The sequence below is a fragment of the Numida meleagris genome, chromosome 12, assembly GCF_002078875.1.
Source record: "Numida meleagris isolate 19003 breed g44 Domestic line chromosome 12, NumMel1.0, whole genome shotgun sequence".
Taxonomy (NCBI): domain Eukaryota; kingdom Metazoa; phylum Chordata; class Aves; order Galliformes; family Numididae; genus Numida; species Numida meleagris.
The window spans coordinates 11,133,640-11,161,026 of NC_034420.1; the positions used below are offsets into that span (position 1 = coordinate 11,133,640).

General features: G+C 42.6%; 1 protein-coding gene and 1 long non-coding RNA gene across 12 annotated transcripts in view; one reads left to right on the top strand and one right to left on the bottom strand.

Annotated features, from left to right (window-relative positions):
* SGCD (sarcoglycan delta) overlaps positions 1 to 27,387 on the bottom strand; it is a 410,388-nt gene that overhangs the window by 169,897 nt on the left and 213,104 nt on the right. Inside the window, exon 1 of one of the 11 annotated variants that reach the window (XM_021410221.1) lies at positions 6,885 to 7,020. The exons of the other annotated variants lie outside the window; for them this stretch is intronic. The gene's annotated coding sequence lies outside the window, so the exon portion shown is untranslated. Of the gene's footprint in view, positions 1 to 6,884; positions 7,021 to 27,387 lie in introns of those variants that run through there. 11 annotated transcript variants of the gene reach the window in all.
* Positions 7,154 to 9,855, top strand: LOC110405168. The gene is made up of 2 exons (XR_002442709.1): positions 7,154 to 7,308; positions 9,110 to 9,855. It is a non-coding gene; the product is annotated as an uncharacterized LOC110405168 (long non-coding RNA).

Sequence of the window (27,387 nt, forward strand, 5' to 3'; positions counted from 1 at the left end):
GAACCATCAGCTCTGGATGGCAATTATAGCCTCCATGCCATAAGCTGCTGTCAGCCCTTATCCTGCTGCATGGGTGGAAGCTCCTGAACGCTTGCCATTTTCTACCCAATTTTCTAGAGGAATTTGTACAATCCACAGTTCATGTCCACCGTCTCCTTACATTCATGTGGAAATTAAGCACTGTAGCTTCCAGAAGGCAGAACTTGTCCAGGCTGTGCAGGCTCTGCACCCCCAGCATCCCTCCTGCAGCCTGAAGCCGCACACTGAACCTGCAGGTCCCAAGGAGCCAACCCTGCTTCCAGGTTTCAATCCACCAGGCCCAGAAGCCAGTTGTCAAATTGGACGGATGCATACTGAAGAAGTGTTTTTAGGCAGTCACTCCATACACAGTAATTTGAAAGAGCAAGCTGATTAGACTCATGTTCAAATTAGCCAGCATTTCAGGCTTCCTGGGACAGTTTTCCTTCCAGGGCAATCTGAAGCATATCACTTTACTTAACATTGATTTACAAGGACTATACTATGTTGTTAACATTTCCAACATCTCATTAATCCTGTTTTTGCCTGTTCTGTCTCAAAACGGCCACGGTCTCACAGCTCTTCAACACTCATGCCAAAGAGGAAAGAAGCAAAATGATTTATTTATATGTGTAACTTCCCGTCTAGATACAAACCATACCCAGCAGACCAAACCCCCTCACTTCGGTCTGCCCCCATGGCTTCATCTAAACCCAACATAGTTACTGCAGGATTCTGAAGCAGATCTTATCTCCAATTCTCTACCTTTTTGGCTGCCAGAACACCAGAGGCAACCATCAGCCACTGCCCATACCAAGTTCTGAATCTGTTTGTGCATCACGTTTCCCTGGGGCCATTGCAATACAGCAGGACCATGTGATGCCTTTATTAGAGCTGCAGTGAATATGTTGCTTTGGGCTGCTTTCACATTGCACAGCAGCGTTAGGAGAAGAAAGCCACAGTCTTTTGAATCAAACGTCTAGTCATCACTGCAGCGATTGCAGGACCCTTTTTATTCCATGTATGACTTGCCCTTAAGTTTTAAGAGGTAATTCCACATATGTCTTTGATTCTGAAATTTTAAAAAGATTTAAAAGCAAACATTTTCTCCTCCGAGGCTGTGAATGAAATGTGAATTGCGTACCACTCATTCTGTCACAAATCAGGCATTTATCTCTCTTCCCACAGCACAAAGGGTGTAAGGTGTAACAGTGCATGCAGTCCAAAATCCTACACATGGCAGCTCTGATGCCTCCATCACAAGGGGGCTGCTCCTGCCCCACTCCCCCAGCCTCCACAGTAGGACCCTGGCACCCCACTCCCACCAACACTGCACAGGCTCAGATGAGCAACCTGATCAGGATGGGAAGGGCAATATTTCATCTCCAAAATACTTTTCTACCTGCAGAGGTGATACAGACCCCACATGATATATCCTTTCAAGGAAACCACAGGATCAAACGTACACAGGCTTCCAAAATCCTTCAAATGCCCCACTGCTAAGGCTTCCTCCAGAAATCCACAATCACTTTACAACCACGTGTGTCACAGAAGCCATTCTTGAGAGGAAGCCCAGACTGCTTGACGTCTTCTCTGCTTGAAAGGACACTGCCCTCCTATTTGCAGTTACATAAAGAAGGACCACCTTCCCTCCCAAGTTCTTGCTTTTCTTCCAGGGAAAGGAATGCACCTCGGGCATATGTTTCACAATATTCCTCAAGGGATTCTCAGAAAGATTTTGCCATAGTCTGACCAAGGAATTCTTCCAGGGAGAATTAGTACGCAAAGCCAAGTCAGTTCCTCTGAAGCACAAAACAAGCAAACAACCCCAACATGTAACTGTGGGTAGCGGGTATAGATTTTAGATGGATGTCAGAATTCAAAGCAAAGCTTAATAGCATTTACTGTTCAAAAACAATCCTGTCTTATTATTATTTTTAGTGTATTTCTCAGACTTGTCATTATGTACTTCTGATTTACAGTATTAATGCCAGGCAACTGTGTTTCCTTTATTCTTCCCTGCAGGGTTACGTGAGAATATTCTTTAGAGAGAGTATCACACTGGGCTAAGGTTAAAAAACAATCAAGACATGTAGCAAGCTCCAAGGTGCCTTCCCGTATCTCTGAAATATAAATGATTCCCTGGCATAAGAGATTCTGAAATACACAGCCATAAAGTCAAAGCTTTGCTAAGCAAATAACAAATAAAAGTGGAAGCTCTCTTTCCAAAGGCTCTGAATCACGCTGACAGCTACGGTATGTGTGAAGCTAAAATATTTCCCAAAAAGCCGAAAGCTGTCAATGGAAAGCAGCAAAGTACCGGCCAGTTCCGACATCTTGATTGTAATTCACATGGAAATACACATTGTGGGGACAGAACTACAACTTCAAAAAATTGCACTGTGTGTTTCTTGGAGACTTTTATATCCAGGTGCTAACGGCTGAGAGTCTCCCAGTTCTATGCCAATGATAATCAGTTACTAACAGGTGCCACCTAAATATTACCCAGAATATCAGGGGAACTTCCTCCTGCCTCCTGAGAGCAAATGCCACCACTGGATATACCCAGGCAAAACATCCCACCTCCCCATGCTTTAAAAAGCTTGGTCTGTTAACAATTAAAGAATAAAGGCAGCATATGCAGAGATCACTCAAGTCAGATACATATCAATATGAAATCAATACTTGTGTTTCATGACTCAAAACGAGACCACGAGTCTCATTTTTCTTTGATAAGAAAATGTCTGTTTTGCAAAAAAAATGAGACAAAGTAACTGAAAAAAGCCCAGCTGGACAAACCACCTCTTAAAGATTCTGCAAAGCGCATCATGTCAGCGTACCTAAATATAACAGATTCTGGTGATAAAAACTAGTCTTGTGAAAACATCTCCCCTCACGGATCAAACACATTCATTTCTATTTCTCTGTGCAGATGCAAATTCCTCCACCCACGAACAAGGCACACAGGGAGCAGTTTGAGGAACATGGTTAACTTCAGCACCCATGCTCCAAGGAAGCTTGTTTTCCTGTCTGCTTGAAAGGTAAGGACAGGCAGCAAAGAATACTCATCCTGCAGGTTACTGTGCAAAACCACATGTTTCAAAAGCAACCTACAGGGCAACCAGAGGGGCAAGGCTCAAAATCTTCCAGGCAAGGACAGGCTTGGTTTAGCGCAGATCAGCTGCATCTCCACCCAGAGCAGTAGGAAGAAGTTTGTTCTCCTCAAGTTATCAGTCTGCAGCCATGGATTTCTTGGAGTCTCCAGGATTTCTAAGGGGAGCAGCAGCAGGCATGCTGGGTTCTTGCGCTGTCCTGGTCACAAGTGACACGCGTTGGAATCCACACAGTGCCTGCTGCACACGTGGTGGGCACAAACCCAGGGATGTCACCTTGGAAACCCTCTGAAAAGCAGAAATATCGATCCAACTGGCCATTGGCTAGGCAACAATCACTAACACATTAGAAGAATAAATACACTTCCACATCTTCTCTAAACCTTGGTTTCTATTAGTTCAACCCATGTCACCACAATTGTCTTTTTCCATTTTTTTTTCCCTAGACATACAAGCCTTCTTGAATGTGAAGTATTTGCCAGGAGACATAAAGAAGTAACGTCAAAGGCCTGACATGTAGCATGAAAGACAATAAGCCAGACCTTTCCTAAATTCTGAAACACAGCCCACAAGGCATATCCAACAATTTTTCTTCTTACTTCAGATTCCACGAGGAGTTATTGAATTTCCTTTAATCACCATGAATTTGATTCCTCATCATTTTTATTTTTTTCCCTTTTTCTCTTTTTCAAGAGACTGAGAATAAAGGCAGCATTATATTATATATTTCATAAATCAAGCTAAAGCTGCATAGCCGCATCTCTGCTAAAAGTGTATACATAAGATTATGCAGATCATTAGTCAGCTAACTTTAAGTGCTGTATCATGCTGAAACGCCCATTAATCTGTGCCACAAAGCAAATGCTCCATAGTAAATAGCGATCAACCTGATTTGCGTGACGGAACCCCCACAACATCTCCAAAGAAAGTGCAGACCACAGGATTGCATTTAATTCCCGACAAAAGCCTTGGTTTTACTCCGTATTTTCTGTAACCCTCTACAAACAGCATCAGCTGCTGGAGGGACAGGCACAAGAGGCTGAAAGGCACTTTCAACACAACACAAACAAGGCACAATGTCTGTTAACATTCCACAGGTAACCATTTATCAAGCCCATCATAAAATCTGGCAAGTTTCATATTAAAAGTGTCAGAATGAAATAGGGAATATCTTGAATATCTTGAGTGAAAAAAAAAGTGTTTCAGAGTAAAAAGAAAAAAAAAGAAAAAAACCCCACTCTATTGGCAAAAGTAGCCCTCATAATCATGTGCAGCCCAAACAGACTAAGAACTAATAGACACCAGCGTCATTTGTCACTGGCAGTTATAACAGATCTTGGTTATGTTGCACAGGTAATTAATTTTATATTTAACTCTGCATTCAAATTTGCTTTCCTATCTTCTACATGTGACAGAGCTTTGGGAACCACTGTTGAAAATATCCTTTAAAAGAAAAGTTCCAGGCACCCAAAATGCAACTGGAAACCACCAAAACGTTCAGAAGGCAGGAAGAGCTTTCTTTACATGAGTAATCTTAGAGTAGATGGATCTTTCTGATTCCATTTCCAAACAGAGCAATGTTCTGTGATTCAGTTTTACTAGACCTTAACAAAACAGCACAAAGAACACTTCTCTTTATCTCAACTGTTGGCAGTCAATATTAAAATAATTTGCTGTGGACTGGTTTGCTAGGAAGTCAGAGCCGTTGCAGAACAAAACTGTCCTAAACATATGATTTGTGGATGAAATAAAATATGTGCAGAAAAAGAAACCAACAAAAAACTGTCATCGGCACAGGAAGATTAAAAAAAAAAAACAATTACAAGGCTGAGTACATTAAGCTCAGTGCAGTCATTCCTGACAGAAGTCCTACTGTTGGTAATTGCTCATATTTAGTTTTGTAATCGTTAAAAATATCACACTGCAAGTATTTGATGTATTTGAGATTCTGTTTCTGAAAAGCCATGGAAAATTCCCAATACAAATCTCAAGTTTTGTTTTAACATGAGTTCCTGTAATATTTTATTCTTTGCTGCTTGCTCTTTAACTATTTATTGCTTCTGGATTAAAGATCTGTTTTGCAGTGAAAACAACTTCCAAACCACTGTTTGCATGCTCCTTTACCATGAGAAATGTAAGAGATAAGGCCAGAGCAACTGAACTCCATTCTTCTCCCTCAGCTCCCTAAGGACTCTAGAGCAGCACAAGTCATTCAGTGAAATGAGTTGTCTGCTAAGACTTGGGTTCGGTATGCTGCTGAACCACTGCTTGTTCCTTCTTCTTTCCAACACAGAACTTTGAAACTAAACATCAATACAGGGTGATCCTAAATCAGGAAGAAGTTCCAGTCCTCGCTCAGCACTTTCACAAACTAGTTTTACCAAACTCCAACAGGAATCAGTTGCTCAGGGGACTGAACTTTAGCTGAGAGGATCTCCTACAACTAATCTTCCATTCCTCTTAGGTAGACTGTGAACATATTTAATGACCATTCTTGAAAAACCATGCTCCTTGGTAGGAATTTTGAAAGTTGTAAATATTTATAAATCTTCAGAGAAGTTGTCAAGAAAAATTTACTGCATTACATCTGACTTTACAAACTTGACCTTTCTGGTGTCTGATGATGTGCGAAGTCCCCCACAGAATGTTGTTTACTTGTCTTACCTTGGATTGAAAGCCTTCCCTAAGCTAACAACCCATTTAACACAGCGATATTCTTCACACGACCCTTCCAGATCCCTTGCCCAGCTGCAGCTGATGAAGTCTGGATGAAGCAGATGGGTCATAGTCTCAACTCACGGCCCTTAACCCTACAAGCCACCAACCCATCACCCCCGCCCTAAGAATTAGGTCAGAAAGGTCTAACCTTACAACTATGCTACAAAAACCTCTGCTGCACAAACATTCCCAAGCACAAGAGGAGCGCAAACAAGAATATAGTTTAAGGCTGGCAATTTGTTTGCCGTTCAACATGAGGCATTCCCTCCTGCCGTGGAAGGTGTGTGAGGCTGGGGCTCTGCTCCTGCTCTCCTGTGGCCTCATTAGCAGAGAGATCATGAGCGGAGAGGCCGAGAGGCGTCCCAGATTTCCACACGCCAACTCTGACATTTATAAAGCACTTTCTGTCGTGACAAGATCAAAAACTCAGCATTCTTTCAAATCTCATAATAACTCTCAAACACCCCCAGCACAAGGCTGAAGAAAAATTTGAAAATGATAAAGTTCTTATTAGATAAAACCGGAGGAATTATGGGATTCTCCCTACTCCAGTCTTCATCTGAGTTCTGCACTGCATTTTGCTCTTAGAAAACACTAATCACATTGCCTCCTGGACGGGGCTCATTTGCAATCACTACGGTCCTTCCCATCAGCTCTGCTGCCAGCAACTTTCTCTGTCGCTTGTGGCTCTCATTTTATTTTGGGCTCTCAACCATCTACCCCTATGATTATATTTAAATGTCAATGGGAAACAACTCCACTTTGCATGTTAGAGCATCACCCTCCAGACAGGCTTCGCAGAAGTTGTGTCAGGACTTGTAGTTTAAATTACTTATCCTGAGTTGTATAAAAGGATTGCTTTGTTTTATAGATTTTGCCATAAAAACTATTGATCAAAACAATGTTTCTCATGTGCTTGTACAGCAAATTGTATAAAAGTTACCAGTGCAGACAGCCACTTCATCTGGTATGTATTCATACGTGTAGAACTCTTACGTTGTTCTTCATTTACAATTAGCTATTAAATCATTGTACCTCATATTACGGCATTCTCCCTTCCTCACAACTGCACTCTTCTGTCATCTGCGGTGCGCTGGGACTCTCCTTGCTGCCTCACATCCAGGGGTGGACCTTCTGGTGCTACCTCTACACCAACAGCATCAGTAATCACTGGGGGCACCTTGTACTTCACATCATTATTAATCCAGAACGACAGCACTGAGCTTCACCTATTTCTGCTCTGACTTAAGAGCCAAGGGCTTGGCCGATACGTGCTTTAACAAACACGGGCTGCATGCTGAAGGCTGCAGTTACGCTTGACCAAAGCAAGGGCATTACCATCTCAGCTAACAATGTGTGCAGTGGGACACAGGAGACGCTGGAGGAAACGCTAAAAGCAGCCATAAGGTAGCCAGTTCCCTCAGAAAGCCTCCTCCTAATTGCCAGCATTAATGACCAGGTAATTCTCTAGAAATTGAATATTTCTGTCCTTTTCTAATTTCTTGTTGCTATACTAATATTAAAGTCCTTGATTTTGTAACCCCAGATGCTCTTTTAATCTATATTAATACTCTGCTTTCCTCGACTCTGGATAACTTATGCTCGAGCAATCTTCTCCAGCTTATCTATTTGTGATATTGCCGAAAATAAAAAAGACAGCTGAATGTTTGAGACAGGCTATGATTCTACTGTCTTATTTTAAGGACTCTATTGATAGTTCCTAGCTCGGTATGCGCGACAGAATCCCTGATGTATGCGTGAATCAAAGCAAAATAATAACAGGAACATACGTAAGGACAAAAGGAGAGACTTGAAGCTTCTGGATTGGAAGTTACCATTCAGTTTTGTTAGCTATTTCTCACTGGAATTCAGTCATATGTATTTTCCTTTAGTTGATTCATGGCCCTTCGCTTTTTTTTCTCCCCTTGTTTATTTCAAACATAAAACAGCTATTACATCCAAGCTGTTCAAAAAAACATACAATTGAGAACATTTCAACAATAAACAATGCTTGCAGATGTACTCTATGGAAACCATAACCAAAAAAGCGAAGACTAACTCTTCAACGCAAAGAAATCACAGACAAAATAGGCAGGAAACAATTTAAAAAACAATAAACCACAAACCACCATTCCCAACATGCTTAATAGCGTTCCAGGGCTTTATAAAAAGTAACGATCATCAACCGTGAGAGCAGACTTTTAATTAGCAACCTGATGTACTCTACAGAACAGAGAACCACATTACATTGTTTTCCAAGTCTCAGGTGCGCTCATATGACTAAAATGAAACCTTTCATTCATCCTAAAGCGGGCCACTGCATGCAGCATAAAATACAAGTTCTTGTTTACATAGCTAAATTGTGATTAATGTGTGCCATATGGAAGCACGGACCGGCCCCAGCAAACAGTCCTTTCTCTACAGAAACACGTAATGGGTTTGTGAAACAGGCAACCTGGCACTCGGTAGGGAGCAGCACAGAGGATTACAGCAGAACATCCAGCAATGGGCTGGCAGGTTTTAAAATAGCAGCACTGGCAATTAGAAGAAATACAATATAAAACTTTAACTAGGCAAAATAATTTTGCGAGCAGAGCTTATGAATGCAGTAGATAATCAGGACAGGTACTTAGGACATGGGGATTATGTGTGGTTTTTCATTAATACAAAGAAGGCGGGCGATACTTCATCTACCAAATTTCGAAATGAAACGGAAAGATTAAACTAGCATGTTAATCTGTATCAGAAATGCATGGGAACGTATAATTAATGCATTCTCCAGACTGCTCGTGGCATGACAGAGATCGCCAGCAAGCAAATCACTAGCTTGTGTAATCTAAAACAGCTCCAGGTAGCAACAGCAATGCATAGCAGCTCTCCCCACTGCCTCAGATATCAACAGCTTCCACATTAACACATCCTTACTGCATGTCTTGACATATCGTTGGCATAGTTAATGGTAAAGGGGAGTTAAGGGCAATCCCAAGAGGCAGTACTGCCATTTAAGGTTGTAAGAAGAGCAATACCATCTGTATTCTAAGTAGTAGTTGCACTTTTGCTCCATTATCACCTATGTTGGCCCTGATGCTGGAGCAGATGCAAATTTCTGGACTCCTACTAAGCCTCGCTAATTTGAAATAAATGAGGTATAAACATGATTGAAAGGGCAGAATAAAATCTGTACCTATGGTGCGTACTGCAGAGAAGAAACTAGTTCCAGTGTAATTCGCATAAACAGATTTCATCTTTTTTTTTTCCAGAGTTAATTGACATAGAAGAGATGCCGAAGTAGCCATTTGGTCTTGACCTCTCAGACCACAGAAACACGAGTGGTACTGACTTCCATGTCACCTCCCCATACAACGCAACCATAACATGCATTTGCCAACTACAGGACTGAACACATCCTACTGCTTTACGCACCTAAAGCAACTGTTTTTTAGGGGGTGTTCTTTTAAGTTTGCTATCTTTCATAATATGATAAGCAGAATAAAAGAAAAAATGGACTAAGCATTAAGTAATTTAAACTTTCCAGCATTTCACAAGTAAAAATCATATTAATCCTGAATCAAGGGGCAAATTCATGGCTTCCAGTCTTGAAAAGTTTGTAAGGCTTGTAAGAATGCAGCCCCAACAGCTTAAACTGAACTGCGCTGAGCCTAACCAACTTAAATGCTTTCTGTGAACCCACAACAATTTTCACTTTCCTGTCTCCTTTGTAGTGCTAATCATGGGTACAGAACTGCTAAAAGCCAGGTCAAAACCATGGCCAATGTGTTTGATACGAGATTACTCAGCTTTCGGAGCTTAAACCCCTACTTGACCTGTGACTGAACAGCCACTTATCCTGCAAAGCATTCAATTTCTGCCAAACTTTACCAGTTGAAACAGTTTTATAAACAAATGCATCATTAACAGCTTATTCATACAAATCGTTAGGAAAAAAAAAAAAAACGAGGACAACAACAGCACTCAGAAAACAAGAACCATAACGAGTTCATTCTAACTAATATGTTCAAATAACTGACACTGATCTTGAATGAATTCCCTTTCGTTTCTGCCTTAATAAAATCTTCCAAGGTAGACTACGTTTCTAGAAACTGAAACAGGCTGATGGAGTGATTGCCTATCTGATTTCCTGCAGCCTCTCTAAGGACTTCCAAGGGCTGGTGCCTATCAAGGAGTGGGCAACCTGAAGGGTGAGCACACACGAGGGGAGCACCGGGTCCACATTCCCACCTGCAGCTCACTGTGCTGCCTGTGATGTCGTCGAATAGAATCACAGAATCGTTTGAGTAGGAAGGGAACCTTAAAGGCCACCTGGTCCAACTCCCCTGCAGTGAACAGGGACACCCACAGCTCCATCAGGTGCTCAGATCCCCTCCGTCCTGACCTTGGGTGTCTGCAGGGACAGGGCATCCACCATTCCTCTGCGCAACCTGCACCAGTGGTTACGTCTGTGACACTGTTTCACTGCATTGTCCCAGTCCCCGTTTCAGGTTTCCCACCATGAGCCAATTCTCTTCCAGGATAATGGTTAGACTGAGTGGCTGAAGCGTGAGCCCAGCTGGCATCTCCCATCCTACTCAACTCAGGACTGAACTGCTGTTCCTAAACAACATCTGTAGGATTCCCAGGAAAGGAGCATTAACACAAAACCAGAGCTGTTTTTTCTCCCAACGTGAATATTTGGTCAGAAGCTGAACTATACCAAACTCACTATGGAAGCTCCACCTGAGACCACTGTGCTCTTGAAGCTTTGCAGTTTCACTCAGCAGAGCATGGACTTGCACATGGCCTCATGCTCAAAGCAGAGAAAATCAGCTGCTCAACTTCCACCTGCTTCATCCCCCGGTCTTTGGGAAGCACTCAGGGCACAAGCACATCCAACCTTGTGGCTGCTGAATCACCTGCTGCCTGGTCCCCAGCTGGCGCTGCACTGAGCAGCTTCACCAGACCACTGCTCCCAGCAACGAGAGCAGAACAAGCTTCATCTCAGGGATGTTTATATGCTAAGAAGGACAGAAAAGCCTAAATCAACCAACAGACTTGCAAAAGCCTGCTCCGCATTACTCCAATTCTTCTTGCCTCTTTTTCTTCCCTCATATTTTTCCCCTTCTTTGCCCTGTTCTGATTGGAAACTCATTTAATTGTCAACTGAGGTGACTAATGTCCTCTGCCTCAATGCCCCTTCCTCAGTAACGGATGTTTCCTTTCTGTATCACTCTGCTCGTAGAATTCATTTTGTTAATTAAGAGAAGCCTGCATTTATCATGTCCTAATTTTTATTTTACATCTTTCGAGCTTTTCTTTTTTCCTCTTGGCAAGCACTGCTTGTGCTATTTATTTTATAAACCGATGATTAAACATAAAAAATCCTTTCCTTAAAAAAAGCATCAGCTTTTCACTTCATGTTGGTTCCCTGGCTAGATTTCACCTTAACCTGCTGGTTTTGCTATTTCCTTTCAAACAGAAACGCATTCCGTTCAGCTGTGGGGTGAAAAAGAAGGACTGATCAAAAAGTTTTGATTTGCTTGTTCTTTTCATCATCGTGGTACTACGTACAGTCAGCCAAGGACAACAACTACTTTTCCACAATGTTTGTGGGTTTATTTCGTTTATTTATTTTCTTTAAACTTCCACTATGGAAATGGATGAACCATTTGACTACATTTATGTTTTTATAAGAGGCCAAAGACAACACGCTGCCTTCTATAGCAAGAATTAGTGAAGTCACCTGAACTGAATTAAAAAAATATGTAATTCTGGGGTTCAACAGCACGTGCCGAAGTTTTTTGCACTGTTACCTCCTACACCTTCTCTCAGCACTGCAGCACCATTATAAATAGGACTTTCTTCTGCAGGAAGAAACCACTTACTAGAACATTAAAATAATTTGGATTTTTTATCCCATATTTTTTTTAGTCTGTTCTCTTCTTCCTTTGCTTCCCACTCTCCTCCATCCATACTGTAATGACGGCAAAGCAGAAAGGAGCAAATGCATTTCAGTGCTATGTTTGGTAGACAGACAAGCAGAACACAGCTGGCATCGATGGTATCTGGGATTTCTTAGCAATCTCCCAGACAGGAGCTAGCCAGGGTCAACACTAGTTAACCTACAAATTCAAATGAAATGGAATACATTCAATCTCTTCGATCTATGGGCCTTATAATATCTGCCATCATCTAGGGTTAATAAGGGTGTCTAATTAAATTAAGATAGTGATTGCTTTGACTTAAGTTTGAATAGTTAGCAAACCACACTCACTGTGAAAATGGCACTGTAAGGAGAAGCAAGCGTGTTCCCTGTCTGGGGCAGAGAACCACCCTCACTCAGGTTCTGCAGTGCTCAGCTGGGTGTTCCTGGGAGCTATTCCATGCCCAGAAGGATGTGACCACTGCAGCACTGTTGCAGCAATGAGGACTTGAGACATCGTGCAGGATTCATCTCACTTTACATCTGTAATGGAAGTGTCACTACTTGGACAAGTGACTTAAATATCCTTGACAGTCAATGGAGACAAAGAAGCCTTTCTAGCATGAGTCATCCGATCCATTTAGATGCATGCCTTGAAATAGAAGCATTGTGCCTAAAGAAAGGATCTGTTTCTACCCCTTGATTGTGATGGTGATCTCTTTGACGAGGTCAAACATTGAGATCTGTACTTCCAGGAGATGTCTAAATTAATAAGGTTAATCCCACTCCTTGTGTCCAGGACCATCACATATGTTGAGAAATATTTAAACTGCTAAATAGACCCCAGAACATGAAATACCCTAATTAGTCTAGTTATTTAATCCACTTGAACCCCACTGTTAGGGTATTTGCTAAAAGAAAAAAAAATAATGGTAAAACATGATTCAATACATTCTCCTACAGCCTCAGCTTTTGGTGAACGTCTGTGCTAACAGGGTAGGTCACAGTACAGCCAAAATGTCACAGTAAATGAACTCATGAGGGAATTACATGGGTCACTGAAGGAAAGAGCCAAGAAAAGAATTTTATACCTGTCATTCCCCGTATAAAAACTTCAGACAGTCAGAGCAGATGCTCTGCTACATACACAGAAAAGACAGGGAAATAAAAGAGGAAGGAGGGAAGAGAAGGCAAAGGGAGATTGTTAGTCTTCTATGAAATACAAGATGATTAAATACTGTCAGGCTTTAATCCCTGCTGACAAGCGGAGCTGCATGAGAGATACGGGTTGATTAATTACAAGGAAAAAAGGCTGTGGCATAGGCATATGAGGCAGAAATACCAAAAGGAGGAATGACTTATTTATTTATTTTTAGATAAAAGATATTCACTAATGAAATGAGCCACTCATCTGGATCTAAAAGTTCCACCCCTACACCTCGCTGGAATCAGAGATCTCTTTGCCTTTCACAAGTGAAGTGAATTCAGGACCTGAGTAAGGCTTCCTGGTCAACACACTGGCATTTATTACTGGTGTCAGCAAAGGACAACCCTGGAAAGGCTGGTGCAACGTAGCACTGTGGACATAGGACTGATGGTGAGAAGGACTGACGGAGGACATAGAGCACGGAGATGAAAGATTTCAGAGAGGTGTGAAGGTTTCGAGAAGCCAAAATGACACAAGAGATGCAATTCAGCGGGTACCAGTAGGGAACAAACAGTTGCTATTGTTTTCTGTCTTCTTCCACATGAGCAGTCAGTATTAAGGAGTTTTCTGGGTTATTTGCTGTACTAAGAACATCTGATCACAGCACTAGATTTTTCTGGCCTAACACTCCCTATTCCCACTACCATCCCCTTTTTCCTACAAAGTAACGCATACTTTTCTTTCCTAAAAAGATAAAAAGTTTAACAGAAACCTGTTGCTTTGTTCTCAATCCTAAGCCACACGCTCTGGTCATGGTTCTGCTAAAAGCAGTCTCCTGGGCAGAGCCTTCTCACGAGGCTGTGCTCAGTTTGAGGGCACTATGTCGTCCATGCCAATGATCTTATTTCTCCCAGACAAACCCTGATGAAACTCAGTTTCTTGTGCCAGCATCCACAATTGGTCTGGCCTTCGGAAAGCAGCTTCCACTGTTTTATCGGTTGCTGAACAAATCGGGATTTAAAGCTGGGCTACCTGGAAACCGTTCAGCCTAGGTTTGGTACGACACTGTAAAGGTGAGCTTTTGGCTTGCAACTTTGGATAAGTATTTGAGAATATTCAAAATAAAAAGGAAACAACAACATTGTTCAATGGCGCATTTTTCCTATATCCTACCAAGGGGAATAGCTCATTCGAAATAATTCATGCTAAAGCTGAAAAAATTTAGGACACATTCCCGTACCCTAGGCTAAGGGAAGCCCAACTGAGCCAACATCTGCTACAGGTTCATCTCGTATACACCAGCAAACATCCCCAAATTAAAGCTAAAACCATCAAGCAGTTTGGGCTGCTGAGAGAGATGTTGTAATTGGGCATCTTACCAGGAGCGAACGCATCTTAAAACGAGAGACTGAACAACATCTACATTACAGCCGGCATTTAAAAAAAAAATGGTTTTGAAATCTGAGCAGGAAGAAGCAGCTGTGCACCTTCCCACTCCTGGTTTCCAAGCAGGAGAATTTGTCCTTGCTGAAGGCACAACCACCCATGAATCCGCCGCCCGCACTGGGCCGTGCTGATTTGCAGTGCTCACCGCCAGCACGGCCATATGCTTGCGTGTGATTTATGTGCAGGCAGACTTACGGCTTCTCTTTACGCGCTGGTGATGGTGTGTTGCTGCCTGAACATGCTGTACTTCTGGATGGCTGAAAAAGAAACCCTTTTGGCTTGGCTCCGCCATCCCAGGGGTTCGTGCAGCCCCAGGACCCCATTGCTCCATCTCTCCTGCCAGCAGGATCAGAGGATCACTCGCACACACCGGGTTTGCCTTAAAGACACTTCCAGCACTCCCCACTAAACAACTCTACCCTTTCAGACACCAGTTCCAGCACCAAGAAATAAGAAAAGAAGGAAAATCAAAGAGAAAGAAGACACTGGGGGGGGGGGGAATAAAGAGAGACTGGAAAACAGAGAGAATCCATTATAGCCCCATCATTTCAAACTACAAAATTTCAGTCTGCATGCACCACTGATTCAATTACTGTATACAGCTTTACCCTTCAGCAGAACTAGAATTACAGAAAAACCATTTTTAAAGGTTAGTGGGAGAATTTTTCATTGGCAATGACCTGCTGCAGTAGGGGCACACAATGCATAGTAGCAACTGTATCTGCCTTACTCCTCCAAAACAGATATTTAAATCCGTTTTGGGCTACAAGTGACATATGTCTGGTGATCTTAATCTACTCCCCATAGGGAGCAAAGTCAAGGAACAAAATCCTTTGATTACCAGTTTCTGTGCAGAATACTGAACCTGACATTGAGAAGCACATTTTACTAGAGAGAAGCTGATCCCTACAGCATGGTTAGGAGTATATTTAAAGGGGAAAAAATAAAAAGGCAATCACAGCTACAGGGCTGGCAGATCAGAGGGACAACCTTTAGTGCTCTCTGCATGGGGAACTCCGCTCCTTGTCTCACAGTCATGCCTTCTCCCTCTAAACCACTTCTCCTAAGACTCCGTTGTTATTTTGGCAAATATATAGGTATATATGCTTACATTTAAAGTATATATACTTCAAGGCTGATATTTTGCGCTACGTGGGGCACACCTGGTGCTGGATGTCAGAGGAGACACCGAAGGGGCAGCTCCTCAATCTTTTCATGAGTGCAATTCGAATCACTTCCCTGAAGTCGTTCTAAGCAGAGTAAGGAGAACAGTGCTATTTTGATGAGAAATGAGTGGGGTCATCCCTTAAGTATTGTTTTTAATCACGTAACCAATGCTAAGAGCACTGCCAGCATTTGTTAAAAGTAGAAATGTAAAATGTATTCAAATAGCTTTTCTTCTTCTCAAAACAGTGCGTCTCTCCAATGTGTTTCATGTACCAAAGACTTGACCTCAAGCATGCAGAAGTTCATCCACAGTTCAGACTATTGAAAATTGTCTGATAAACATTCTCTTTTAAATCCAGGAAGATTGCGTCTATGCTTTGCTAAAGAAGAGTTCTCCAAAGGGAGGAACAAAAGCATCTCTGGCAAATCCCATGCCATGTGCCTTCACTGCGTCTTGAGGAGTGCTGAGCTCTCAGGATGCCACCGATACTGAGAAAAGATGGAATTATTGACTATTTACATAATCAGCAACACGGAGACGAGATACAGTGAAAGCAGTGGAAGCATTACTAATTATATTATTCTAAACTTAGCCCACGGCATTCTCAACCCAATACAGAGTTCTCCAGGGGATTTTTCTTAACTTTTTGTTGTTGTTGTTAATCAGTTAAATCATAGTCTTCCAAAAACTCTGGGCAAGTGACAGCTTATGCTTCAAGAAGACTGCAGCACAATTGGGCTAGTAAAATACCAAGATCATTTCTGCAGAATATGTTCCCATTTCCCATCCTAATTACTGACAGATTAGTTAGTGTCACTGGAATTAAAATAATTTGCCTAAGCAGCAGGTTTTTAAATAAAGATGGAAATTGTATTCACAAGTCCCTCTTCCGCACATTATTCATACATACTGCGTGTCTGTTTACTCTCCATGCATGAGTGGCTATTTTGTCCCTAAAGATCCAAGGTAATGTGATAACAAGGATGCTACAAGCGCATACACACTTCCATATATTCTCACTTGCAAGCATTTGCATTTACAGGATTCTCATCACGCTAATGCGTGTCCTCCAGCTGTCATCCTGTTGCGCTTGATGCTCATAGCGGTGCCTTCCTTCTCCCTGCTGCATATGCACCTGCACGGTGCATTTTGGGTGTTGCTAACTCTTTCATTCTGTCTCAGCCTCCTCCGGAAAAGACAAAAACCTCCATCCACCTCCTCGTTGCCATGCGGGTAGGTCCGCTGGAGGAGTCATCTCAGCTCCAAGCCCCAGGAAATCCCTGTGCTCCTCTACTGTCAGCAGTTCCCCCAATCCAGGCTACGAGGCCAAAGTCCTGCAGCAACCAACCCTAACCCCACATCATGCTCACCTCTTGACAGTCATACCTCCCACGTGCTAGAAGCAAGATAGCCCAGCAAGCATTTGACCAAACACACAACCTTTTAAAGCTTTTCCCAGGTATTTAAGCGCTTTGTTTTGTTCTTTTCCACATCCATTTTGGCCATCGTAAAAATCACTTTTTAACCCTCACCAGAGCACAGAGTGACAACTAGAATTAAAATCAAGCCATTATTTCCCTGGACCATTACCAAAGCTCAAGCCTAATGCTCCTGCTCAGCCCAGCATGGTTCGATGGGTTGTAAAACTGTGCTGGTGCTGTGCTGGAGCACGCTGGGTCGGTGCGTGCAGCATGTGTCTGCTTGGGAGATCAGGCCGATGGGAGATTAACCAGACAACCACAAAGGGAAACCAGCTGCTGAACTCCTACCAAAGGCCACAGGCAGCCGCATGATTCATATTTTGAAAATCCTCCTTATCCACCGGGCTATTCTAAGGAACAAGATGGGTTAGAAATACCTCCAATTAAAGGGAAAACTATATTAAGTTATTTAGGAAGAGAGTTCACACCTGTTAGAAGTTCAAAAAAAAATGAGGTAGCTATTTTCACTATTCTTACGTTACTTTTTCCTGAAAAACAGGCCCATTTTGAACAGCAGCAGTACACTGTTCCAGGATCAAGCACTCAGCACGGGTAATAGGAAAAGGAAAGCATTACTGCTTCCATTTTACAGGTGGCACAATAGGAGGGCTCAGCTGACACCTTTCCTACAGTGACAGAGAGGATTACATCCTGGGAAAGCAGAGCCCCTGTTCCACCTGCAACTGCTGAGTAACACTTATGTATGGAGGCAGCAAGCAGAAAATATTGGCGGGAGCCATAGTGTGGTAATGCGTAAGTGTGACAGGAAACCTGAATAATCTCTTATCTTGTGATACAGAAGCAACAGGGGCCCAATTCAATGCAATATTCCAACAAGTTTGGTTAATGCACCAGAGACTGCTTGATGATAATTTCACCTGTTTCCAGCAAACAGACCTTTTGAAGTTTGTGCATGTGATGTCAGTTCAGTTTTTCAAAGGGGCAACGTGACAGCTGTGTTGGAGATAATCAAGAAACCTGGGGGCAATTAGGTTTGAATGCTGTGACAGTGGAAAAGTATATCAACCTCCTCGCTGCAGCCACCAGTTTCTCTGGAAAATGTTCTATAATAAGGCACAAGGGATATCATCATTTCTTCACCGAATATTCCTGTGATTTTGTTGCTGTTGTTGTTTGAAACCGTGCAAGGAACTGCGTGCAGACTTGCGTGCTAGTCACTGCTACAGCATCCTGCTTTGGTTCAAGTAAACATTATTTTAGTTATAATCTCTATTAGACAGAGGAAAGGAAATTGTGCAGACATCACCGTTTTATACAAACTTAAAAACAAGTATGACAGCAGATGGTGCTGACAGAGGGCACTTTGATTTCTCCGGCACATCCATAGCTAATACAGGAACGTGCAGGGTCACTGGTGTAGCCCCTGACTACCTCATACCTGGCAGATTACTCTTCCTCCCAGAACGCCAGGTAAGGGTGATGGAGCCCTGCTGGAAAGATGGAAAATCCAAAGCATGGAGATATGCCAGATGAATTATTCACAGAAAATTTGTTCCAGAAACAAGTACTCAACCTGGGTTCTGTTTTTCCATTCTGTTATTTTCTTCTGTTGGTACACTGCAATTTCCCATTTGTTCACAAACATTTACGAGTGTATCCTCTGTGGAAATTGAACATTCAAGGTCTGCTTGGAGCACAGTTTTCTCCCGGTGCAGAGACTGTAGCTCAGATTGTTACAACATCAAGAATGAAATGGACTTCGCTAAGCCACAGAAATCTCACCGCTAAGTTATTGCCTGAGCCTAAAAGCCCATATAATAAGTCATAAAAATATGTATTTTCGTTACATTCCAGAGCAGTTCAGCAAAGCAAAGGTCTGGGGAGCTGGACCATGACACAGACTACTGCCGTGCTGCGCAAGGGAAAGACAGAGCTGAGCGCAGAACTGCCGTCACCTCCCTGAGCCCTGCTCTTCCATGCGAAATGCAGCTGGTCTTACCTTCCTTCTTACACTTGTGGTAAAAGCACTCTTATATTTCTCCTTCACAGCTCCAGGAAAGCTATTTGAATCTTTGATCTTGCACAGAGAGAAAATGGAAGGAGACATAACTCAGGGTCGGGGAGATCGTGCCTGAGCAATGTGCTGGGGAACAAGGAGGGAAGAGCACCTCACCCCTCCCCACTGCGATCCCCCTCACTCCCCACACTCTCATGAGTTCAAAATCAACTCCAGCAAGTCTTCACTGGGGAATATAATGCACAGCAGCCTCAGCTTCAGCAGAAGTTCTGCAGCACCCAGCAAAGCACTGAATGCACAGTGTCCCAGCCAACATGCCTCACCTACCAGGGAAAGGCACTCAGATGGCCATCCAGCTCCTGACAGCTTCCAGATCCTTCTCCCCTTCTCCCTGAAGACTCTAGGCACTCACAACAGCACCAAATACAAACTCCGGCCAGTGTTGCTTTACATTCAATTTGCGCAGGTGTAAATTGACTACTCAAGGCATGGGAGAATCAGTTTTCTTCAGGAGCCAAAGGTGAAGTGATGCTCTGTTTTCAGTTGTACAGCCTCCTTTTCTCAAAGCTCCCTGTGTGATGCGAACCTGCTGCCCTTTGCCTTCCCCTCCCAAGATGGAGAAAAGAGATTTCCATACCACCACCTCCACTGCTACAATGCATAGCACCAGATTTACAACAACAGAGAGAAGGGGGAGAAAACAAGGAATTCATATGTGAGACTACCTGTTCATTCTTCTTCCCTAGTTCTGCACTCAGACTTAATGCATGACATAGTTTGGTTTGATATGCAGGTCACTCAGATATTCTTCTCACACATCTATCAGGTGCTGCTACAAAATGTGACCATTATCCATCAAGCCCTTTGCTTTAGTCAGCTTCCAGCAGAAGAGTAATAGACGCACTTGTGTTGTCACATCATTGTTCGTCCAAAATGTCAGGGAAAAAAGCCTTGAACATTAACAACTCCCTAAGGAAATCAGTTCTAAAAAAAATGAATAAGAAAAAGTGAGAGAGATGGAAAGAAAGATGCAGAGCATCCCTTTTCACGCAGAGAAGTGCAATTGCTAGTTGTATTCCAGACAAGATAAGAGTACTGAAACTGTGGTTTTACTTCTAATGAAGTTTATATTGGGTCTGGAGAAAGCAACATGTAAGCATGTTGGTTTTAATTTCCAGGATCCAGAATTAGAAATGATCTTCTCTTTGGATATCATACATTAAGAGAGACGTATCAATTTGAAGGGTAAGCGTAATCTCTTCCCAAGGCACTTGCATTAAGATTCAAACAGTTCAGGTATCAGGCAGCGCAAATCTTCATAGACAGTAAAGGAAAAAGGGAAAAGCAGAAAAGAAAATGATGAAATCAAAGATGACAAGTAGCAGCAGTCAAAGTGGGGAGGAAGAGAAGGTCGGGCACACAAACTAATCAAGGTGACACAGTGGTATTTTCCACATGCAGCCAACTTCTATGATCTACTTTTAAAGGACCTGCTGAAGTTAAGAGGGAATGAAGAAAAGCTTCACACCTTTTAAAACTGGGTAAAATGTAGACAAAAAAAGAAGAGAGATTTCTCTGCAGAGATGCAGGGAAAAAAAGATATACTGAATGGTAGAGAAAGAACGCCTGGTCCAAGATAGCCCCATAGTAAATTTTGGTAGCTCACTTATATCCCAAACCAACCTGACCTGGTACTATAGGAAACCCTGTAGAGGAGCAGTGTTGAATGCTTCCAGGGATGGGGCACCCACAGCTTCTCCAGGCAGCAGTGCCAGGGCCTCAGCAACTTCTGAGTAAAGAATTCCCTCCTAACATCTAATCCAAATCTACCCTCCTTCAGTTTAAAGTCATCAGTTACGTCCAAGAGATGTGACTGTAAAAATAAGAAATAAAACAGAAGTTAGACAAGGCTGCAGGAATGTGTCTCCGAGATGAGGGACGCCACCAGCTCAGTCACCTACAGCAGCTAAATCCTCTGCCTCTCAATTCAAATGTGTGCAGTCTAAGCCACAAAATCTCTGAAATGGGGCCTTCCCACTCCTGTCCAAGCTTTGTGAATCTTTAGACAGGTGAGGTATGGCCACATGCAGCACTACAACTTCCCTCCAATTCCTTGACTGGGTTCGCATATTACTGATAAGTAATTGGTATACAGGAAATGAATGCAAGGCCTGTGCCGAGTCTGCTTCTGCATACAAATACGAGCAGCCGAATAGGAATCAGCAGCAAACACTGCAGCCCTGCCATTCTTATGGCATTTCCAGTATGGACGTGCTTAAAATATCTCAACATAAAGAGTTTCACTTTGTACAAATGATGCTGGCGTGAGCGTTTGTTGCCATTTCAGAGAGGAAACTGCAGAGGGCTGAGGGTGTCAGATCAAAACAAAGATAACATTATGCAAACACTATTCTGGATGAGAACGCAGAGAAGAGAGAGGCTGAAGGGGCAACACAATAAGAAAGCAAGATAAAGAGAAAAGGCGCACAAAGACGAGCACACAGCTCTCCGCACATTCAGCTGTTAAGTACAGTCTTCCTATTTTCTCCCTGGAGCTAAAAAACACCAAAATTAATCTCTGCACACAGCCTAATTTTGTATTTAGTGCCAACTTTGTGTCTCCATCAAATTCCTCCACAGCGTAAGATGCAACACTGTAAACAGGCTCGTTTTCGTTATTTTATCAAATTGTGTTAACTTTCCCTCTGCAGCATTCTGAGGCTGGCAACACCGAGACGTGCAGGAAATGTAAATCACTCCCTTTTGATATGATAACCATAGCAGTGAATTGCATCCCAGAAATCAGCTCAGGATTATAGCTGAGAACTCGCTGAAAGGCACTTAGCTGTGGCTTTGCGCCAGAAGGGTAAATTTCAGCTGGCAGGTCGGTGAGAACAGGCTCAGGACTTGGGAAAGAAGAACAATACGTAACATACAGCTGTGGCTGCCCAAACCTCAGAGCCAGCGGCCTCTGGGTCAATATATAATTAAAGGATGCCAACAGGTGTTAAAAACAAGTGTATATTTATGTATGCAAATGTATGGGTGAGGTATATTAAATATGAATAAGCACCTAGGAAAGCAACAGCTAGCAGGCTGTAGGATAAAATCTATTTACCAGACAACTACAGATGCATATATAAACAACCACATACAACAAAAACTGCATTTCCGGCATGAAGCTATTTGTGGTAAAGCGCATTATTATAATCATTCTAATCGTGCATTGTTTATTAAACAACTTCTCAGTTTCAAAGATTTAGTGAATACTGGAATGCAAATAATCAGAACATGGAAATAATTGTCTTATTTTCATGTATAAACGCTACAGCTAACAGCTACTTGTATTAACCCTGGGCCAGGACTCCACTGAATTAGGTACTGCACAAACACAAAAATAAAAAGCTGTCTGAACCCTAAGGAATTTCCAGCTCCCACAGAAAAGAGGCAGCAGATGGATATAGACAGAAATAATCCAGAAATAGTAGTTAAACAAGGCAGGAGCTAGACTGAGCAAACCAAATCCCTGACTGCTGTGAGCCTCGTACAGGCACTGCAACAAAGAGGAGTTTTGATCATCGGTGCCCCACAGCACACTCAGCTCAGAGCATCCTTCATCACTGCCGCTGTGCTCCATCTGCCATCCCCATGCTTCCTGGCATACGTGTCCCACTCACCCACTGCACTCCATCTTTTAGCATGAAAACTGCTTGGGCCAAGGACTGTCATGTACGTGTGACCTCGTTCTCCAGCCTCGAGCATCGTAAGGTTCAAACTGGTCATAGAGATAGGTAAAGCAGTTTCAGAAAGACATGGTTAATTAATAATATATTTTTTAAGAACTGCTCCAACAGTTGACGTATGTACACGTCTAAAGCCAAAATTACAGCGCACAAAAAACCACATCAAATATTAGAGGCATCCATCAATGTTTGAGCAACAGTACCTCCTGTTGGTTTCTATTCAGTCTACACATCCCCTGCTCTATATCTGAACCGCCCAGAGTTACTTGCACAGAATCATCTTGTGAGCCTGTGACACACACTCAAGTAAATGCATGTGCAACGCCCAATCTCAACCAGAATCCCCAGAATGCAACCACACGGCATACAACAGTCATAAAAACTAGCTCAGAAGATATCTGGACAGGTACAGCTGTCAAAGTCTTTGGATTAATTTTTTTTTAATTCATCTTTCCCTTGACACCTCCCATAGACCAACTGAAAGAAAATACTGCTTTGAGTCAATGTTCATGGAAACTTCACTCAGTAGAGGTAGGTGTGTTCCACATCTGTTAATTGTAGTAGATTTTCAGTAAGATATAGTGAATTGCAAGGCAAGAAGCCAGTTCCTAGGTAATGGCAGGCTCAATAAATGGTGGCTGCAACTTCTACTCTCAAGCATGCAATGTGACAGATTTTCCAATACAATTCAAACTTCAGAAGTGAAAAAATAGCATACAAATGGACCTTGCTTGCTCTTAAATCACCGCTACCAAATCTGAATCTGTTTAAGCCTGATAATTTAAATCAGGCCTATTTAACTTGCAAAGGTAGGTCAGGTTTTATTGATCACCCCCAGTACTAATAAATGCACTCTTAAAAGAATGAGAGTGATGACAGACATAAACATACAGCCTGGTTGCTAAAGGCTCGCTAGAAGTAAGCGATGACATATTTACAGCCTTCAAGCTGTGCTTTTTGTCCGTGCAACTTCTATATGCACCAGAATGCAGTATATAGGCTTGCCGACCCATACCGGAAAGCTAAAAGAAGAAAACAAAAAAACCACACCAAAACCAACCAGAGCCTTATCAAAACGGAGGTGGGGAAGCATTTCTATTCACTAAAAACACAGCCATGAGCTTCCAGAATACTGTCAGAACAGCATGAGTGCAATTATCTTCTCAGTTGTTCTTCCTCAACTGTTTTTAATGCAATATTTCTGCATTTCCTACTCAGAGTCCATGCTATGACCTGAATGTTGAACTATTAACAACTGGTGGCATTACTCCAGTTGCTACAGAAATAAGGCAGGCTTATTGTTATTTATATTATGGCATTACCTAGAGGTGCTTTTAATTAATCAGAGTTCCCCCTACACCCTTCAGAGAAGGACCAGAAAAGAAGCCCGTTTATAACACTGATGAAATTTTTAAATACACAAGTGCTGACTACTTGAGGAACTGAGATTCTAAAGGAGTGAGATAGTAAATAAAGGAAATAAATATATGTGACCTTGTTGAGGGCCAGCAATCATCGTCATAGCAGAGAAATAAGGGAACATTTAAACAAAGATTTGCAGCACTTTCCGCTCATATGGACCAACATAGACCAAATCTGGCACGTTACAAGATCTAGACACAGCCTCAGTAGATACTAGCTTTTTGCTTCCCTACCCTAGCCCTTCGCAAGGGACTTCACTTATGAAACATCTTTACATGCAAAACGAAACATAAATTTTTCATGTCATGCTAAAATAAAAGTACACCTGATTTTCAATTGATATCAGATACATTACTCCCATTCCAATTATTTAATACTCAAACCACTGCAGTTAATGTACTAGAACAGACACAGGATTTTGCAATTTGATTCTACCTGCAGATTTGTACAACTCAGACAAGTTCCTTAGTCAACCCATATCCAAGTTTACTTCTCCACCTAATGAACAAGTGAGGTACATAAACAGATCAGTGCCTAGGATGTGCTCTGAAGCTGTGCTGTCAAACAGAATCATAGAATCAACAAAGTTGGAAAAGACCTCTGAGATCACCTAGTCCAACCGTTCACCTACCATCAGTGTTGCCCACTAAACCATGTCCCTTAGTATCACATATAAATGTTTCTTGAACACCTCCAGGGACAGTGACTCGACCACCTCCCTGGGCAGCCCGTTCCAGCACCTGACCACTCTTTCAGAGAATTTTTTCCTAACATCCAACCCAAACCTTCCCTGACGTAACTTGAGGCCATTCCCTCTTGTCCTACTGCTAGTTATGAGGCCGACCCCCTCCTCACCACAACCTCGTTTCAGAGAGCTGTAGAGGCCAACAGAGATCTCCCATGAGCTCCCTTTTTTCCAGGCTGAACAACCCCAGCTCCTTCATTCACTCCTCATCAGACCTGTGCTCCAGACCCCTCACAGTTTCATTGCCCTTCTCAGGACATGCTCCAGGGCCTCAATGTCTTTCTTGTAGTGAGAGGCCCAAACTGAACACAGTACTTGAAGTGCAGCCTCACCAGAGCTGAGTACACATGGATCAACACCTTCTGCTCCTGCAGGCAGCACAATTTCTGATGCAAGCTAGGATGCTATTGGCCTTCCTGACCACCTGGGCACACTTGTGCCTCGTGTTCACCCAAATGTCAACCAACACCCCCAGGTTCTTTTCCACTGCACAGTTTTCCAGCCACTCTGCCCCAAGCCTGTAGCATTTTCTAGCATAGCTAGAAAAGCCAGTAATAAATAATATAAACCTTATCGTCAACTTTAAGCAATTATCTGCTGTTTATTAGCCTCCAAAATGAAGGCTAATAAATCTGCTTATTTTAGCAGATAAAGTCAAATTACCTTGATTGAAGTTCGTAAGTGTTCAAAGACAAACAGCTATAGCCTCATTTGCTTTTTGTTATTTCTGATGAAACGTCAGCTCAAAACTGAAAGATACTTCCTAGTTATTTAGGCATTGAGAAACTTGGGCACTTATTTTCCAGGAAACATGGCCTGCCTGACAGCTCTTAAATGAATAAAAGTGATATTATTACAATTATCATTAGAAGAAGATGTCCCTCATCAAAATGTGTCTGGATTTTAATTGACAAGGTCTGGGTTAATGCTGTGAAAATGCCAATGAAAGCAAAGCCTGTGGCTCAAACTAATTGTCAGCACTGAGCAACCTCAACCTCTAACCCACCACAGATTTATCACTCTGTGCACACTGTACTCATGACAAGAAATGTTTGAATTAATCATTAACAACGAGAAATTCTTCCCAGACAGAAAGCAAGCGGAGTGCAGGGCTGCCCACCCCCCTTCCCATGCTCTGGAGCCAAGCAAAGGTGCCTGCAAGCCTTCCTAATGAGAAATACTTTTTTGTTGTTCTTTTCTTTTAAGACCATTGCAGGAGAAACTTTCAGCGCTCTGGAAATGAGGAGAGAGGCATTGGTCTGAACGAGCTGCAGTGCACATACAGCCAAATGTCCTTCCACTTCCGTGACCACCATCCCCAGCCATCTCCAGAGCCAGAGCAAGACCATGCGGGGTCACATGTGAGCACAAATGCCATTGCTAATACTAAGGGGTTTCATTAGTCCCAGTAATACCTACACAATTGGTCCACCTTTCAACAGTCATTCCTATGAACTCATCCCAAATGTTTTTAGTTCTGAATTACCCAACCACGCACTCACCACTGAGACTACCCCACCTGCTCTCTCAGGGCAGCTCCCACTAAGGTCACTGGGACATATCAAGATAGCAGGCAGCCCAGTGAGCTTCCAGTCTCAGGCCAGCGAGCCACACTGGCACAGAGACCAACAGGCAGTGATATTCCAACTTTGCCACCATAGTTTCCAGTGCACTGAAGCTGATACTCAGCTCCATACACAATTCCCCAGGGATCGTTGCAGCCCCTTACCAATAACTGGGAGGCAGAGACTGCTGGCAGCACAGGGACAAACACTCTGCTCACTTCATTGTTCCATTTCTCCCAGAGATGAAAGGCAGCCATTTTTCCTCCCATTCACCACCAGCTATCCTGCCTTGCAAATTTCTTCTGTTTTCTATATATACATCACAGAAAATACAAGCTGGAAATCTCCCATTAAACGATGCCAACAAGAACTCTCCATTCACAGCTAACGTTTGGCTGCACACGTTTGCTCTCATTTCCAAATGTTTTCAGTATGTTTCAGCTTCCCTTCATTAAACATATTCATAATTATTTACAGCACATCTAAAGAACTTGTACAACAGGTTTGTGCTTCCGAACACAGATCACTTGGCTGCAGAAAAAGAAAATCAGTTCAACAGCAGCAAAAAGAGGTCTGCATTGATCAGGAGGTAGAGCTCAGGCAGAGAAAACTGGGAGCCAGACCATGGAGGTTGGAGTTGACTTCTACCAGACAAGAATTTGGCTCATTTTTGGCAAGTGGATTTCTCAGGCCATCACTCTTCAGTTAAATACCAAATTAGTCACAATCTGTGACCATTTTTGATGATGACAAGTGCAAATTGGAAACTTCAGGTACCTTAGCTGAAAATGTGGGCAACCTAGAAATTTTTTCTGGTCTAAAGAAACAATTAACACAGCAAAGTGGCTCCATAACGCTTCATATCAGTTACTGTTGTGATCTTTTTTCAAAAGTTGCCAGAGCTTTCCAAATGTCTAACTCTTTCA